The following is a 19,332-nucleotide window of genomic DNA, read 5'->3' on the forward strand; positions in this document are numbered from 1 at the left end:
TTTAGAGTTCTCCTGTCCAAATCAATAATAATTACACTGCCTTTATCATTTAAAATACATTTACCTTTGGAGAAGTCTATAATGCAGTCCTTCTCGCTCATAATATCTATTCCTAATATGCAATTTGTCACAAGGTTTTGTACAACCCGGAATAGCCATTGTACGGTTCCATTACCTATTTTAACGTTTACAAAAACTTGCTTCGTAACCCTACATGACTTATTACCTAGTGCAGTAGTTATTTTACAGTTTTGGACAGGAAACTCAGGCACAGGTTCCAATTCACACATCTTTTTATAGAAATTAAAAGACAAAACGCTCACAGCTGCACCTGTATCTAGGATAATAGTAGTTGGAATCCCACCTACTACACCAGTAGTAGATGCTAAAACAATTTCATTTGTGTTTAAACGACATTGTGTACTGTCTTGTAAAAGTTCATCTGATATATTGTTATTGTGGTTGTATCTTATAAATAAAACAGGTAGTTTTTGCTTAGAATTACTCGGCATATCATTATTCTGTTGTTCAAGTGTGGTGTCAAATAACTGATTAACATTGAAGTCTTCCCCCAAGAATTCTTCAGCCACGACCTGGGGCAAAGTAGTGACTGTTTCTAGTTTGTTGGATTATCATTTGTACTAGGTACTGACACAGATTGAGGTTGTGCATCAGGTGTCATTTCTATTATATTCACATTCGGATATTGCCTATTATGATCTCCAAACTTTTGCGGTTGTTGTTGCTGTTGCGCATTATAACTTACCTGTCGGTCGTAAGGTATGCTCCAATTTTGACCTGGTGGCTGCTGTGGTAAAGCAGAGTTTGAATGAAAGTACTGATCGTTACGAGTCCAACCATGATGCTGTCTTGGCTCGTAGTTATTATTATTTCTATTTCTGTTTGTGTTTTTGTTATTACCTTTGTATCCGTTGTTACCGTTGTAGTTATTACCGCGGTGCCTTTTGTATGGATTGCCGCATGAAATGTTATTACTGTTGTAACTATTGTTTGCATTGGAATACGCGTGTTGATTTTGATTTCCGTACTGAGACGGCATGTGAGTTTGCTGTTTTTGTTGTACCGCGTATCCAACTGTGGGCGCGCCAGAATTGTGTTGGCAAGCCTGCATGTTTTGCATACCACTAGTGTAAACATTGTGGCTGCCGTTTTGCCGCGCGAAGCGCTGATCTTCAAGTAACATGTCAACCGAATCTAAAGCTGTTAAAAAATAATCTGAATCGTCATCCGGGATATGTAGGAGTTTTTCTTTAATGTTGAAAGGCAATTTGGCCTTCAACGCTCGGAGTATATCACGCGTTGCGACTGGTTCGTCTAAAAAATGTCCCATGTTCAAGTATTTTTCAAAATATCTGCGTAAGTTACCATTTTTACTGTTAAAAGTTTCAGGTTCTAAAATTTGTCTTCTGAGTCGCTCCTGTACGGATTGCGACCAGAATTTGTTCAGAAAAGCACGCTCAAACTCACTGTACGTGGTACAGTCAGCTTGACTGTATGCCCAGACAGCTGCATCGCCTTGGATGTAACCGACAATATATGAAATCTTTTTCCGGTCACTCCAAGTGCGTGGAAATGCGTTACTAAAAGATTTAAGAAAAATCACCGGATGAATGGTTCGTTTTTCTGGGATAAAAATCTGAAATTGCCTGTGTTTCATTAAGCTTTCATCTTCCTTCGCATTGTGATATGGATTTATTCCACTGTAATTACTGGTATGTTCAGCTGGCGAGTAATTACGATAATGTTGCTGTGGTTTACCGCGATAATAGCTTGTGTTTGTGTTTCCACATCGTGGTATGTGTTGTAGTCGTGGTGTGTTTTGTTCTTGTGTATTTGTCGTGTGCGGAATGTGTGTATCATACTCGAATGTATATTGGTTTCTGAACTGTACATTTTGACTGATATTTTCGTCACATTCAGACTGTAGTTGATCGGTGAATTGTCTCATGGGTGCAGTGACGGATTGTACTGCGTCACTGATCAGCTGTTTGTTATTAGTAATGTATAGCGCTACGGAGTCGTGCACAATTGTTGGTAAATTTTCACGTAAGCATCTATCAAAATGTTTGTCTTTGTTCTCAACCCAATCATGAAATTCTTTATTAATATTTTGAAAATGAGCTGTAGCATCTGATTGTAAGATGTCAGTCAGGTGTTGTTCAACATTGTCAAATTTATTCTGTACATCAGTAATTCGTTTTTCAAGATTGTCATGTACTGAAGGATATGTTTGAATTTGTTCAGTATGAACTTCACACGTGACATTAAGGTTTTTTACTTGTGTCTGTAAAAGTGCTACGTCAGTTGTAGTCTTTTCTTGTCTCGTATTGAGCTGGGAAAATTTAGTACTGAGTTCGGTCATCTGTTTGGTCAGTGTGGCGTCTATAAGTTCCACACGCTTACATAAAGTGTCATTACCTATCTTGATTGCTATGAGATCAGATTTGATTTCGTCATTTTGTGTTTTTAACTGTTCATGTTGTGTCTCTAATTGTGCCTTCAAGGTTGCCATGTTTTCGGCGTTTTGTTTCATTAGCATTTGTAACATGTCGGCAATGTTTACCGTTTGCAAGGTCTCTGCCCCCGACGCGTCATTAGACGTGACGTCATGCATTAACATGGGCTCTGATTGAGATTTTGAAATTTTTGTAGTGGACGGCCTATTGTCAAAATTTTCGTCAACACTTGCGTCAATGTTTGATGAATCGTCACTACCGGTTGCTGTCGTAAAGTCATTTTCTAACACTTGTCTCACGTCCGAGTCGGATTGCGTCTGAATAGTACGTCCTTGCTGTTCCATTTTTGCGTATTGTTTTCTAGTTATTACCATGCCACACGTGATATATGTTTCAAAAAAAATTTTGACACTGATTTTGAAATAAAATGTAGTTGAGCATGAATCGCTCGTAGCACCAATGGCTGTCTGTTAATTTAAAAATATAAACTGAATTTGAAATTATTGGTAATGGCTGCTAGCCATGTTACATGATATCGTACAGAAGTCGGCCATATTGTACACTCGTGTATTGGTATTGTTGCATACGTTATTGTTTAGGGAAAAGTACTGAGAATGAAATTTATCACTGAAACTGTTATGCAGAAAAGAAACACTACAGAATTTACTGAAAAGCTAATACACTGAATTATACGTCTGGTCAAGCCTGCTAATGCAAAGATGCTGCGTCTTACCTTATTTTGCTGGAAGTTTCATTGCGTCTTCCCGCAAAATTTCAGAATTGGAAAATATCTTCAGATTTTGTTATCTCTCATACATTGACGTACAGGTCCAGAAAGTTGATTTTTTACATGAAACAAAGAGAACAATGTAACAAATGACAAAATAACAAGTCCGACACGCAGTCGCCAATATAAAATAAATAAAAAAAAATGTTATTTTGAATATGTTAATTATTCTATCTGTATGATGGTGATTGTGATTGCAATTGTGTTTGCTTATCTGGAACGTGGACGTTTAATTATTCGGTATCAGACGCTTGACAATGGCATTTTCGTAAAGGCAATGTTACTCGTAGTTGACCGTGAAATAAAACTGAATAATCGGACTTCGTAATTAAATCGTTTCCAAAGACTGCTGCGGTAGGTGCGGACTCATATCTAAATCTCAATATTACAATAATTTGCCAGCCATGCCAATACGTCGTACAGAGGTGATTGTCTACTAAACATAAAAAAGTTACACAGTTAGTTAAATCAGATATATTCAATGAATAAGCCTACAGTTCATAATCCTACTTACTTTTATAAATATAAATTCTTTACAGAATCGAGTGCCTAGTGTGGTTGCAACTCGCAGTATTCTTCTATAACATGAAATATGGCGGTGTGCCAGACAATAAAAAAAAAAAAATACGTGCTTCTCGCACCACTTCAACCAGAGCTCTCACTTTCTTAATCAAACATAAGAGTAACGTAATTGTGCTTTTGTTTTATCAGCGCCACAGCGCTGCAGTTGTGTGCCATAGGCTTTATTTATTTGTCACTGATTATTTATTTAATTAATATTTCGCGTTTCCGAGGAAACTCACGCTCGGCATGCAAATGTGCCTTTATAGGTGCCAGGGTTCCTCCGAGTCACAATCCGTAGGTAGCGGCCATCCACTCTAGTAAAAACCCTTGGGCGGCCTGAGTGAGGCATGTCATCGACAGTTCCTGTCTCTCTGTATCTCCTCCATGTCAGAGCAACATCGCTTTGGTTCAGTCCGAGATGCCTGGACGCTTTCCTTGTTGAGAGCCTGTAATCTCCCCACGGAAAATTACCCTCTACCACGCAATAGTTAATAATGGTCAATCAAATCATCCACATTTATTCACTTTGGAAAAGTATCTGATCGGATTTTCTAGTAATATATGCGCCGACAGCTCGTCGACGCCAAGGTACTTTTCTAGTACGTTTATTCTTTGGAATAACAGAGATATATATATGTATTCTCCATGGTTATTATAGATGGGTAACGAGGACAGCTTCGGAAGTATCTGTTGGAAGATTGTCGGGATGCTAAAAGAGACATATTTGCTCTTCTTCTCGCTAAAGCGAGCTATTAACGTTTGTGCCACTAGCGGGTTACTTGAAGAGAGAGAAAAACTGTAAACGCAAATTAAGTAAGACTGGGAATCAACAGAAAACGGAACATGTAATGGAGACGGATTGAATATACAATTTTCCTCAGAAATAAGGTTTGTGACCCTTTTATTCTAGAGTGAATGACGAATGAGTTCTCTGTCTGAATCATTGATGATTGTCTTGGCCCTGTAATTAGTGGGGAAGTTTCAGTTGTGACGAAGAGAGCCTGCAATCACCGAGATTTTATAAAATCGTCCAAAAAGGCTTCGGACACATCTGAAATTTTAAATCTGTCGTAAAATGAACGAATTGTTCAACGATCGATTTTCCCAACTGAATGCAGCGCTTAACAATAATAATAGATATAAAGATCTTTTACAGCAAGCCAGCCGCTGAATATTAAGACGAAGGGCTCCACCAGAGATTCTATTGGGCTGAGTTCACGTAATGAAATATTTTATTTAAAACTGTATATAGATGAAGGACAGAGAGAGAGAGAGAGAGAGAGAGAGAGAGCGAATGAAATTAGAGAAAATACGCAGAATCCTCCATTAGTATATTGTTTGCCTGTCTTATCACGGATCAGCCTAAAGTTAAAATAGGAGGCCCTTACTTTACTGTACAGGTTTATGTGTGAGAGACATTACACCAAGTAAGCGGCAAGCTGCATTCACATACTTTCATCATTTACAGTATAATCCATTATAATCCCTTCCTTGCACAAAGTAAAAACGCGGACGCGGTCTAAACGCGGTATTGAGCGTCCAGGCATGGTTGAACTATAGGCAACACGAGCCGTGTACCACCTTTCTGGTGGAATGGCAGGAACTGATTGGCTGTCGGACCCACTCCGTTTAATAGGCGCTGGTTATTTACATTTTTGGGATGGTTTAGTGACATCGGTGAACAGTCAAAGGGACTGTGTCTATGATACAATATTCATCAGTCAACGTCTATCTTCAGGAGTTCTGAGAACCGGGGTGATGCAAAACTTTTTCTGATGTTACTCAATTCCTCTGCGTCCTATACTTTTGCTCTACCCATTGCCAAAGTTGGTCAAAAATATGCACATTGTGCAGCTGATGACCTTAGATCCTCCATAAATGTCAATCTGTCCTCAGATGCCCTACCAGAGAAGGGATCAACCACTCACTTTTAGAATTCCAGTTACTTTAAGTAATGTTCTCCACATTCATAAACATAGCCCTATGTTAACCATGCCACCGAAACTTCGACCCCATGGCTATCACCACATGGGGACAAAGCTAATCTTACTGACCCAGGCATCAAGCTCAAGGGGTAACTCACTCTTTGAAGCTGACACCTCTGGAAATACTTTATAGAGTCTATGTATGTGGTGGGATGGACGTGCACTAGGTGCAAACACTGATGACAGCTAATAATGACGCTTATTGACTTTAACACATGGGACATAGAGAGGCAACCAAACCTCTCTCGGTTGTCTCTGGCTGGCCCTGACATGTAGACTGTGGATTCCGCCCTGGATGCTCACGAAAAGCTCATCATAGGATGGCAACATTTGAAGACCATAGACGATATCGCCAGCGGCACGTAATTTTGCTTGGCGTCAAGGACCCCTCACCTTCTCTCACTCCACTCGTGTCACCATGACAGTACTCGAAAGCGGCTAAGTGCAGGGTGTAACTCAGTGTCCTCTAACGGAAGTCGGAAAACAGCTGGAGCTGTGGCTCCTGGCCTCGCTACTTTCTGACAATAGGCGGCAACACGTACGATGGCAGGTTGGTGGGACTTCGGCCCAAGTCCCTTGCAGGACGTAGTACTGGCGCGAGGTGCCGCCCAGTCTCAATCCCATGATTACTGCTGGCGGTGACCAGTTGCCTTACTGTCTGGCTTAGTTCTGGCGTGATTGTAGTGCTGATGGTTCTTAGTGACGAGAAGTGACCGCTTGCCTCGAAATTTAGACTTATTTATATGCTGCTGGCATCCATTTGTTTCAGTAGAACCTGGCACCTAGTCACGTTGGTCATAACAAGAGTCTTGTCCCTGCGTGGTTATAACATCCTGTGTGGTATAGTTTACTACTGCGCTCCATTGTCGTGGTTCTACAATTCACTTGCGTGTCTGCTATTGCAATCCTCATGTCTCCAAAAAGACAGCTACTGACTAGAGGCTGTTATCGCAATGCTCCATGGTAGCTTTGACATTACTTATCATTACTATTGTTTAAGGCCTATGGTTGTTTGGCAAAGTCTAGGTTGCAGTACCACATGAATAAAGTTCCTAGTCTCACACTTGGAACTTACAAATAACATATCTGCCAGGTTAGTTATGAATGTTATGTCATTGTTCACATGCATCAGAGTTTTAATAGAGTGTATAGTGATGGTTCGAACCAAGTTGACTCCCTAGACTCTTAGCCATTTTTCTTGTCCATATCTTCAGCATTCTCCTTCTCAGGTGTTGTAGTTAGCGCAGACCTGTGCACAATCCCGGAAGTGTTGTAAAAGAATAGATGGTAATTAAAACAAAAAGTTTCGCCCCCGCTGAGACTCCCTTGATGCCCTAAAATCATTGCAGCAATTGTAATTCGCAGAGAAAGTGGCCCTAAAAGTACTGGACAAACTGCTCTCTCCTCAACAAGAAGGGATGTAAGTTTTGATCTTGGGGCATAAAGAAACACATCATTACACAATGTGTCATTCCTTCACAGTGTGTTATCTGTCTTTTGAGGGGCAAGCGAGAGACCAACACGTGTTCAGTCGTTATGATCGCCTTCAAATTCGTCTTCATTTATGATGATTACTGTTGGTGTTCCTTGGAAGCTAACTGGACAGATCCAAAGAGACTCAGTCTCACAGAAGACGTTTCAGCTATAATTTACACATCGAACACAAAATTACACCAGTCTTGGGTTACGCCGTTGTTGATGGGAAAGATGGTCATAGGGAGGGACAAGAATCTGCGGTGGGTGAAGCCTCCGACCGCCTCCAATAGCGAACATCGAACGAGGCGCTCCAACAATATGGAGACACCCTGATAGACCACCATGTAGTACAATGGCCATTAATATGTGGCTCTGCATTCCTACCTACCACTATATGATCCTTTTTCGGGCAGGATTTTAACTCACTGATCGTTATGTAGCGACTTGGGACAGAGGCAATTTTAAATGAAACAAAATATACCACAGCAGCCCTGTTTCGGAGTGGAATAATAAATTTTCGAAGCCATTGTCCGACACAGACGGAAAAAACGCCAAGTTCAACGCAGAATGTGTGTCACAAGGTAAACCAGTATTCGCTGATAGGAGCTGTACTACAAAATCAGGGTAACGATTGTACAGCATTCGTACACAGTGAGGGGAACTATAGCAAGGAACACAAACGATGCAGTATGGTCGCACTCAGTCGCTCTGCAAACACTGCAAAGCGTAATTGTAACCTGCAGGTCCAGGGTGTTCTGTAGGGTGTCTGGGAAGTGGCGACCATTATTAAAGTGCTATGGAATCTATAGGAATTATTGAAATTTTTTTTACAAGCACATTAAGTAACTTCTTCCATTTATGTAAGAAAAATTGTATCCTCCATACGACCGTCCAAAGTCGTGCGGAAAGGAGCAATGCGTTCATTGAACTTCTCAGTGACATTTTCACAAACATCTGGTGGGATGCCGTTAATAACCCTTTTAATTTCATTCATCAATTGGTCTATTGTTTGTAGTTTGTTCAGGTACTCTTTTTATTACACAAATCGCCACAGAAAAGTCACAATGCGCAATATTTCCTGATCTGGAACGTCATTCCTGGTTGTCACGCAAAAAGATAATGTTTCGAGGGAACGTTTCATTCAGAAGAACAATCGTTTCACGGGATGTGTGACATGTCGCACCATCTTGTTGAAAACCAAACTGGTCATTTTCATCAATCAGAGGAAAAAAACAATTAGAAAGCATGTTTAGGTAACGGTCGCTGTTCACAGTAAAGGAAGATTCTTCATCTTTTTCAAAAACGTACGGTGCTATTAGTCCAACCAGGACCCGCACCACAAAGTCGTGGTGGCCGGCCAGAGTGGCCGTGTGGTTCTAGGCGCTACAGTCTGGAGCCGAGCGACCGCTCCGGTCGCCGGTTCGAATCCTGCATTGGGCATGGATGTGTGTGATGTCCTTAGGTTAGTTAGGTTTAATTAGTTCTAAGTTTTAGGCGACTGATGACCTCAGAAGTTAAGTCGCATAGTGCTCAGAGCCATTTGAACAAAGTCGTGCGTTGTAGATGCATCTCGTCTCTCATATACACTTGTGGATTTTATCTACCCCAAATTCTGCAGCTCTGCTTATTGATGTACTCAGGTAGAAGTGCACCACATTTGAGAAAATTATTCTTTTTGTGAAACTCTCGTTCTCGGCTTGTCGAGTCGAGACCCATTGAGAAAATCGATGTCTTTTTTCCATGACCTGCAGGCTTCACTACTTGTGTCAGTTGAATCTTGTACGCAAGCGTTTTCAGATATTTTGAAAGGATTTCATGCAGTGGACTTGGCGATAAATTCAGTTGCTGAACTCGTCTGCGATCCGATTGTCTAGGGCTTACGGTCACATTGTCAGGCGCGGTAGCGATGTTTTCTTGTGTTCGAACATAACAGGGTCGTCCTGTTTTCTTAACGTTTGAAACAAAACCCGTGGTCTCAAACTTCTAGATCAACTTCTGAACTGATGATTCGGTTCGAGCAGCATTACGTCGGTGTGTCACATGGAATTCACGAACGGTTGCCACGGTACTTTCGCCATTTTTGTAATAACTTTTCATCATTTGTATACGTTGCCCAGTTATCATCTGCTCCATGAGGAAAATGAACATCAAACAATAATGCTCACCACAAAGAAAGCTGTCAGGTTTCTAATGGGAAGGATCGCAGAAAGCAAACATGAAAAAGCATGGTTGCCAACCGTCATATGATAAAATGGCGAAAAATTATAATTCGTCCTTACTTCCCAGACATCCGGTAGTATTGCTGGGAAATCAGAGGAAAACCGATCCGTACATGAGACCCACTGTGCAGACGGTATCGCTGACATCTCTGTTTCAACGACGGCAAGAAGCTAACCTGCTAGAGTTAAGTTATATGTGGCTTTCATTATCCCTGTTTCTTACAGCTCGTCCGGAATCTGTCTGTTCATTCCCTCTGCACCACCGATCCCAAAGCAATGGCAGTTGCGCTAAATACATTTTAGCGATGCTGGCGAACAACGATGTTCTAAATGCCGCCTGTCTCAGTCTTCAGCTACGAGAATGCTGGCGTCCGGCTGTGGGTGGATTTGGTCGCTCCGCGCCGTCGCTCCTTATAGGTCGTAGCCGCAACTGGGAGAAGGTGCAGACCTACTGGACCTTCCTCTGACGAAGCGCCTAGCCGACTGACTGCGAGCTGCCATCTTTTACTTGCTGAGTTGGATTCGCCCCTCAGGCTGTATGGGAACCGCCTTCCTGGCTGTACACTGTGTGTGCTGAGAGAGCCCTGGACTTCTGCCTACATGAAAATCGCCATCCGGAAAAATTGCGAGTACAGGTCTGAGCGCGCATCCCTCTTCCAGTGTTCTGAGGCCTTTGAGTTCAGCGCGATGCGTCCGCGGACTGCCATACAGAATCCGGTTGCTGCCCCATGCAGCTTCGCAGTGAGGCAGGGAGTATGACCTGCCACAAAACAAGCTGTTTGGGTTCTGTGTCCAGCATTTCTCGTCGACGTCTGGGTGAGCAGCTCGGCCTGTTTGGGAGGGTTCCTTTAAAAGAGCACGGCCGATTTCCTTCCCCATTCTTCCGTCATCCGATGGGACCGATGACCTTTCTGGTTGTTCCCCTCCACCAAATCAACCAACCAATCAACCCGGCCTGTTTCCTGAGCACTGGGGAAGACAATATTCACTGTAGCAAACACGTTAATGAAATGGTATTCCAGCAACCGGTGTTTCCGTGGCGCCTGCAGGCGTAAGACTGATATACTCACCAGCCCTCAGAGTTCGACCTCCGATCCTCTATAGTGTCATAGCATCACCTGTCTAACCTTGAAGCCCACTGACCTCCTGCCGTGATGACGTGATGAAGAGTGAACTGTTGAGACCTTTAAAACTAAATGAGGACAAAAGAATCCGACCATATCTTCCACACTAGAGGTTATAAATTGTGCTTTACACTATATGTTTAATCCATTTGTTTGTCCACTGATAAAACAGTCACATAGACTGACGAGCCAAAACATTACGACCACTCTGGTACCGCGCGCCGTGGAATTTGAATCCGCGCCAGACGTCATGGACGTCGAAGACCCATAGTGGTCTCTGCACCATCGCACCGTAAGCTATGGTGGCGCGCGCCTCCTGGCCCGCTTTTAGTGTGAGGGCGCCACAGTTGAACACGTGGTTACAGTGGCCAATAGCGGCGCCTCCGATAGCGTACTTAAGCGCTGGCCTCTCGCTGAGCCAGATCCCTCCAAGACTCAGGTGATCATCATAGGCCACACCACCCACTCCTTCCGCCTCCATGATTTCTACCTCACCATTTATGGCCGTCCTATCCACCTCACTCCTACCCTGAAATACCTTGGCCTCACACTCGACCGCCACCTCACCGGGACTCCCCATCTCCTTACCATTCAACACAAAAGTCACAACCAGCTCCACCTCCTGAAACTCCTGTCTGGCCGAACGTGGGGTCTGCATCCTTCCACCATCCTTCACACCTACAAATCCTTGATCTGCCCCATCCTCTGTTATGCCAGCGTAGCTTGGATTTCCGCCTCTCCCCGGTTCTATAAAGCCCTCCAAATCCTTGAACGCCATACGCTCCGCCTCACCTTCCGCATCCGCCTTCCGTCCCCCACCCGCATCCTCTACGACCTCATTCCCTTCCCCTACCTTCTCCTTTTCCTTGAACACATCCGCACACTATATATTGTCCGCCACCTTGATCCCCCTCACCCCATGGTGTCTCCCTTCCTCTCCACCCCCAACCAGTTGCCAAGCCTTTACCATTGTGTCCCACCCTCTCTCCATCTCCACACCCTCCAACTACTTTCCCAACACAACTTCCGCCATGTACCCCTCCTGGATGATGAGCTTCGCCCTGACATCTACCCTTCCTACCAACTCTAACCCCATCTTCCTGCCTCCTCCTCAGGGCTCCCTCTCCTCCCCCTCCCTCCTCCTGAGCAGCTTCTCCCTCCTATTCCCCCTCCCTCTCTTGTGCCCCCTTTCAGTGTCTCTGCACTTCCTCCTGCCTTGTCTTCCCTGCCCCACGTGTCTCCTGCCTCTTAGTGTACCTGCTGACGCCCCTACTCTCTTCATGCCGCCGCTTCCCCTGTTACCCCTTGCTCTCGCCTCCTTTTCCATCCTCTCGGACCTTTCCCTCGGCAGGTCCCATCTGGCAGTCATATTCTTCATCGTGTGTGCTCCAAGTGGGTTTTAAGTGTGTTGTTCCAGAGTGTTTTTAATACTGTGGCCGACTTTTAACCTGTGCATGAGCATCCAGTATCTTCTCTGTGTTTCAAGAATCGCCAACTGTGTTTTTAACTTTCTAGTGACTTTTTTAACTGTCCCCCATGAACGTCCTTTTACCTCCATTTTCTCCCCTTACTCTGTTTTATGTTCCCCTTTTTTATCGCTCTGTGTTTGTATCATTTTATTCTTGTTCCTGTTGTCGTGTCAGTTGGCTGAAGAGCGGCGGATTGTGCCGCTGACAATCCTCCCCTGCCCATATGGGGCAGGGAAATGAAATCACAATAAATAAAAAAAAGAAAAAAGCTCAGCCAGTCAGTCTAATCTCGCTTACGTCGGTTTACACCTCGCTTTGCGTTAGACTGCTTACTTTCTGGTTCGTGTGCGAGTGGACGTGTTTCTTTCCTTGTGACTCTGTTGTTCGGTCTTGTTGTTGTTCGTTCTGTCCTACGCTGGTCGTGTCCGTTCTCTTCCGTTGTGTTGTTGTTCGCGGTCATCTCCGCGGGTCCCTCCACGCTTTCCGTCATTGCTACCCCGCGACCGTCCTGGTCGCAGTTACAACAACCACCTGCTTAATAGTTAGTTTGTCCGTCTTTGTAACGAAGTACAGAATCACTGATTCTGCGTATGAGGGATCCGACAGTTTGTAGGTAGGTTTGTGCATGTATGTGGCATCAGATTTCTACTCACATGTCATGTAATTCGAGTAAATAATAGGCCGCTGATTTCGGTACGTGGTGATGGCGCCTGATAGCGAGGCAAATGCGTTCCATAGGATTTACATCAGGCGAATTTGGTGGCAAGGACATCAACGTGAGTTCACTAGAATGCTCCTCAGAGCACTGTAGTACGGTTCTGACTCCGACACAAGGTCACTTATACTGCTGAAAGATGACATAGCCATCGGGGAAGACACGAAGTTTGAAGGGATGCAGGTAGCTCTCAGTAGTCAACGGGTCTTTGATTACCACGGAGGGTCAGAAGAAGTGCAAAAGACTGTCTCCCATACCAAAGTACTGCTCCCATCAGCTAGTTTCCTTGGTGCGCTGCACGTTCAGACCCGCAGTTCACCTTGATGACAGCCTTTTTTAAAAAGACCATCAGCCTAGTATAGCAAAAATTTGATTCACCCGAATAGCCAACACGTTTCCATTGATCGACGGTCGAATCCCGATGGTCCCATTCCCACTGCACTCGTAATTACCGATGTCGTTGAGTCACCATGTGAACAAGGGGGTGAGGGGAGGGGGGGGGCGGTCGTCTGCTGTGGAGATCCATTTTTAACAATATACAGTGAATGATGTGCTCTGAAACACTTGTGCATGTACCAACATTCTACAATTGCGACAGAGATGCCACAGGTCACCATCTATCCTACTTCACTGAGCAGAAAAGCCTCCAAACACCACGTTCTGTGAAGAATCGTGGACGTCCAGTCATTTAGCGCCTAACGATAGTTTCACTGTCCTTCTACCTCTTTTCATACATTCTCACGACTGTAGCAGGTGAACATTCGACCAGATTCGCCGTTTTAGAGATGTTCACAGGCTCTGCGTAATATTAATGTGCTCCTTGTCAGAGTAACTTATCTCAATAATCTCAATAGATTTCTCTATTTAAGGGCCACATCTTCGCTATACATTATGTGATCAAAAGTTCGTGGCGCCCTCCATCGGTAATGCTGCAATTAAACATGTTGTAGCCTTGATGACACCTTCTACTCTCGCAGACATATGTTCAATCAGGTGCTGGAAGGTTTCTACGGGAATCCCAGCCCATTCTTCACTGAGTGATGCACTGAGGAGAGGTATCGATGTCGGTCGGTGTGGCCCGACACGAAGTCGGCGTTCCAAAACATCCCAAAGGTGTTCTAAAGGATGCAGCTCAGGACTCTGTGCAAGCCACTCCATTACAGGGATGTTTCTGTCGTGTAACCACTTCGCCACAGGTCGTTCATTATGAACAGGTGACAGACAGTGGTGAAAGATGCAATCGCCATCCCCGAATTGCTCTTCAACAGTGGGAAGCCAGATGCTTAAAACATCAATGTAAGCCTGTGCTTTTATAGTGCCACGCAAAACAACAAGGGGTGCAAGCCCCTTCCATGACGAACACGACCACACCATAACACCACTGCCTCCGAATTTTACTGTTGTCACTAGACACGCAGGCAAATGAAGTTCACGGAGCATTCGGCATACCCACACCCTGCCATCGGGTCGCCACATTGTGTACCGTGATTCATCACTCCACACAACATTTTTCCACAGTTGAATCGTCCAATGATTACACTCCTTACACCAAGCGAGGCGTCATTTGGCATTTACCGGCGTGATATGTGGCTTTTGAGCAGATACTCGTGAAATCCAAGTTTTCACACCTCCCTCCTGTCACTGTACTTGCAGTGGATCCTGATGCAGTTTGGAATTCCTGTGTGATGATCGGGATAGGTGCCTCCATATTACATATTAGGACCTTCAACTGTCGGCGGTCTCTTTCAGTCAACAGGCGGGGTCAGCCTGTACACCTTTGTGGTGTACGTGACCTTTCATGGTTCAAATGGCTCTGAGCACTATGGGTCACTGAGGTCATCAGTCCCCTATAACTTAGAACTACTTAAACCTACCTAACCTAAGGACATCACACACATCCATGCCCGAGGCAGGATTCGAACCAGCGACCGTAGCGGTCGCGCGGTTCCAGACTGAAGCGCCTTTAACCGCGTGGCCACACTGGCCGGCGACCTTTCACGTTTCCACTTCATTACCACATCGGGAACAGTGGACCTACGGATATTTAGGAGTGTGGAAATCTCGCGTACAGACGTATGACACATGTCCGGATACTTTTGATCAGATAGTGTACTTTTGTCACCGCGTCACTTGCCCGCAACACCACCAGGTGACATCCAACTACGCAGTAGGAAGTGGTCATAATGTTTTGGCTTATCATTATATATTTGTTGAATTACGTGACACATTTCCACTTAATTTCTCTCTTGTTGTTATAGTTTTGAGAACTGAGTATACAATTTTCCTTAGCACGAGGGTGTCCCGTAAAGTAATACACTGTATTTTTTTTCTCAGCCAAAACAGTGTTACAAATGCGAAATGTTACGTATGTTAGTCTCCTGAGTGAACGCGCCAACTCTCCGCCACTTCCAACACATAGTGTACCCTCAGAACACTTTCAAATTGGTGTCTGTAGGTGGTGTACGTTACAAAAACGACCCGTCATTGAATTTCTCACTCCAGGTATATTCAGAAACGCTTGTGAAAAGTCTATGGAGCATTTGCTGGGTATAATGTAAGTATATTTCATCAAAATATTGGGAGTTTAAAGAATAAAGTAGATGAGCTTCTGGTTTGTTTAGAAGATTTAGAAGCTGAGAATGAAATAGATATACTATGCCTGTCTGAGCATCACATTGTTACTGATATGGATAAGGTAAATGTAAGTGGTAATAAGCTCTCTGCACATGTAATGAGAGAAAATATGGAGAAAGGAGGAGTTGCCATATATGTCAAAAGTTATCATTGTGCAAAAAGTATAGAAACAAAAAAGTTTTGTGTAGAGAAACATATAGAAGCATGTGCCTGTGAGCTTAAATTACATAAAGGCACATTTATAATTGTAACTGTATATAGGTCCCCATCAGGAAATTTTCATCTATTTCTGAAAAATTTGGACTCCTTGTTGTGCTATCTGTCAGTCAGGGGGAAGCAAATTATTATTTGTGGGGACTTCAATGTAGATTCTCTGAAAGAGGGTAATAGGAAAAATGACCTTGAAGTATTACTCGGTTCTTTCAATTTGACACCCGTTATTGATTTTCCTACTCGGGTGGTAAAGGATAGCAGCTCACTGATAGATAACTTCTTTATAGACCAAGATAAGTTTAACCAGATAAATGCTCAGCCTGTTGAGAATGGTCTTTCTGATCATGGTGCACAGCTAGTTACAATATATGACATAGCTCCATTCAGCAATACTAAACAGTCCTCCAAAGTAGTACGTTCAGTCAACGATTTAACAATTGCAAATTTCAGGGAAAGCCTACAGCAGTTAGACTGGGATGAGGTGTACCGTGAACCTGATGCCAATTTAAAATATAATTTATTTCATGGCATTTTTGTAAATGCATTTGAAAACTGCTTCCCCAAGAAAATAGTTAAATATACTCGTAAGAAACCTTGTAACAAACCATGGCTTACTAAGGGTATAAAAATATCTTGTAACCGGAAAAGGGAAATGTATCTGACAGCAAGAAAGAGTAGTGACCCAGAAACTATCAAAAATTACAAAAACTACTGTGTTATATTAAGAAAAGTTATTAAAAAATCCAGGAGTATGTGTATCATGTCTGAAATCAGCAACTCTGATAATAAAATTAAAACAATTTGGAATATTATTAAAAGAGAAACAGGTCAACCAAGAGCAGAGGAAGACAGTATTACCATCAAATTGAATGAAAGCTTTACGAACAAAAAGTCAGAAGTTGAAAATATTTTTAATAATCATTTTCTAAATGTTGTTGATATAGTAGGATCCAGGTGTTCATTAGAAGATGCTAGGCTGTTAATGAAAGAGGCCATACCTATGCAATTTGATACAATTGAAATCTCACCCACTTCTCCCTCTGAAATTAGGAAAATAATAAACTTTCTTAAAAGCAAAAACTCACATGGAATTGATGGCATTTCCAGCAAAATACTAAAAGCTTGTTCTCAACAGATAAGTAAGATTCTCAGCCACCTGTATAATAGCTCTCTGGAACAGGGCATTTTCCCTGATAGACTGAAATATGCTATTGTTATACCTTTGCATAAAAAGGGGGATAGATCTGATGTCAACAATTACCGTCCAATCTCCCTTCTAACAGCTATAGCTAAAATTTTTGAGAAAGTAATGTATTCAAGAGTAGTTTCACATATCTGTAAAAATGAAGTACTAACAAAATGTCAGTTTGGTTTCCAGAAAGGTTTTTCAACAGAAAATGCCATATATGCTTTCACCAATCAAATTTTGAATGATCTGAATAACTGAACACCACCCATTGGGATTTTTTGTGATCTCTCAAAGGCTTTTGATTGTGTAAATCATGAAATTCTGCTAGACAAGCTCAAGTATTGTGGCATGAGTGGGACAGTGCACAAATGGTTTAATTCGTACCTAACTGGAAGAGTGCAGAAAGTTGAAATAAGTAGTTCTCGTAACATTCAAAGATCAGCACATTCCTCAAACTGGGGAACTATCAAGAATGGGGTTCCACAAGGGTCAGTCTTGGGTCCTTTGTTGTTCTTATTATATATTAATGACTTGCCTTTCTATATTCATGAAGAGGCAAAGTTAGTTCTCTTTGCTGATGATACAAGTATAGTAATCACACGTGACAAACAAGAATTAACTGATGAAATTGTCAATACTGTCTTTCAGAAAATTACGAAGTGGTTCCTTGTAAACGGACTCTCACTGAATTTTGATAAGACACAGTACATACAGTTCCGTACAGTGAATGGTATGACACCATTAATAAATATAGACCTTAATCAGAAGCATATAGCTAAGGTAGAATGTTCCAAATTTTTAGGTATGTCCATTGATGAGAGATTAAATTGGAAGAAACACATTGATGATCTGCTGAAATGTTTGAGTTCAGCTACTTATGCAATAAGGGTCATTGCAAATTTTGGTGATAAACATCTTAGTAAATTAGCTTACTACGCCTATTTTCACTCATTGCTTTCATATGGCATCATATTTTGGGGTAATTCATAATTGAGGAATAAAGTATTTATTGCACAAAAGCGTGTAATCAGAATAATAGCTGGAGTCCACCCAAGATCATCCTGCAGAAATTTATTTAAGGATCTAGGGATATTCACAGTAGCTTCTCAGTATATATACTCTCTTATGAAATTTGTTATTAACAACCAAACCCAATTCAAAAGTAATAGCAGTGTGCATAACTACAATACTAGGAGAAAGGACGATCTTCACTATTCAAGATTAAATCTAACTTTGGCACAGAAAGGGGTGAATTATACTGGCACTAAAGTCTTTGGTCACTTACCAAATAGTATCAAAAGTCTGACAGATAACCAACAAGTATTTAAGAAGAAATTAAAAGAATTTCTGAATGACAACTCCTTCTACTCCATAGAGGAATTTTTAGATATAAATTAAGAAAAAAAAGAAAAAAAAAACAAAACAAAAATATTAAAAAAATAAAAAAAATAAAAATAAAAAATAAAGAAAAACAAAAAACACAAAAAATAAAGTTGTTATATTAACTTAAGTATGTTGTTAAATTAACCTAATTATGTCATGTATTGGAAAATTCGACTCGTTCCACATCATTACGAAATTATCGTATTCATGATCCATGGAACTAGTATTAATCTAATCTAATCTAATCTAATCTACGTCTTCAGGCGGTTCGGTGGAGCTCCACGATTTGCAGCGGTCTGAGAGACCATCCACAACTGTCGCACCAGACGTGTTGCAGCGAGCTGATGTTTTCATTCTCGGGAACACGCATTACTACCCACCAATGGCCCCTGCTTCTGTCAAGCAGCAAAGGAAGTGTGGATGCATTTATCCGCACTCCTCAGTATTCAAAAGTGTACAAGATGGGCGTCCCCCGATGTCTAACAAAAAGTGTTCAAATGTGTGTGAAATCTTATGGGGCTTAACTGCTAAGGTCACCAGTACCTAAGCTTACACACTACTTAACCTAAATTATCCTAAGGACAAACACATACACCCATGCCCGAGGGAGGACTCGAACCTCCACCGCGACCAGCCGCACAGTCCATGACTGCAGCGCCGAAGACCGCTCGGCTACTCCCGCGCGGCGGTGTCTAACAGTGGATCACAAATCGCACAGAAAAAACATTTGTCTTGATTTGTTGCAACGTTTTGAAGCTGAGGGGGAGATCTTCTTGTCCCGGACTGTGACGGGTGATCAAACCTGATCCACCATTTTGAGCCCGAAACAAAGCGGCAGTCGATGGAATGGCGCCATTCCCGCTTCACAGACGAAAAAATTCGAAGCCACTGCTTCCGCCAGTAAGGTCATGATCACCGTGTTCTGCGACTTTGAAGGTGTGATTCTCATTGATGTGATGCTAAAAGGCGGCACCACAAATTCAGAAGTATATGTCAACACACACAACACATCAACAGACACAAGACGCGCTTCGGCGACTGCGGCGCCACAGCAACCCAGGAGATGTTTTGCTGCAACACGGTAATGTTCGGTGGCG

This window comes from Schistocerca piceifrons, chromosome 5 (genome assembly GCF_021461385.2).
Source record: "Schistocerca piceifrons isolate TAMUIC-IGC-003096 chromosome 5, iqSchPice1.1, whole genome shotgun sequence".
In the NCBI taxonomy this organism is placed as follows: Eukaryota; Metazoa; Arthropoda; class Insecta; order Orthoptera; family Acrididae; genus Schistocerca; species Schistocerca piceifrons.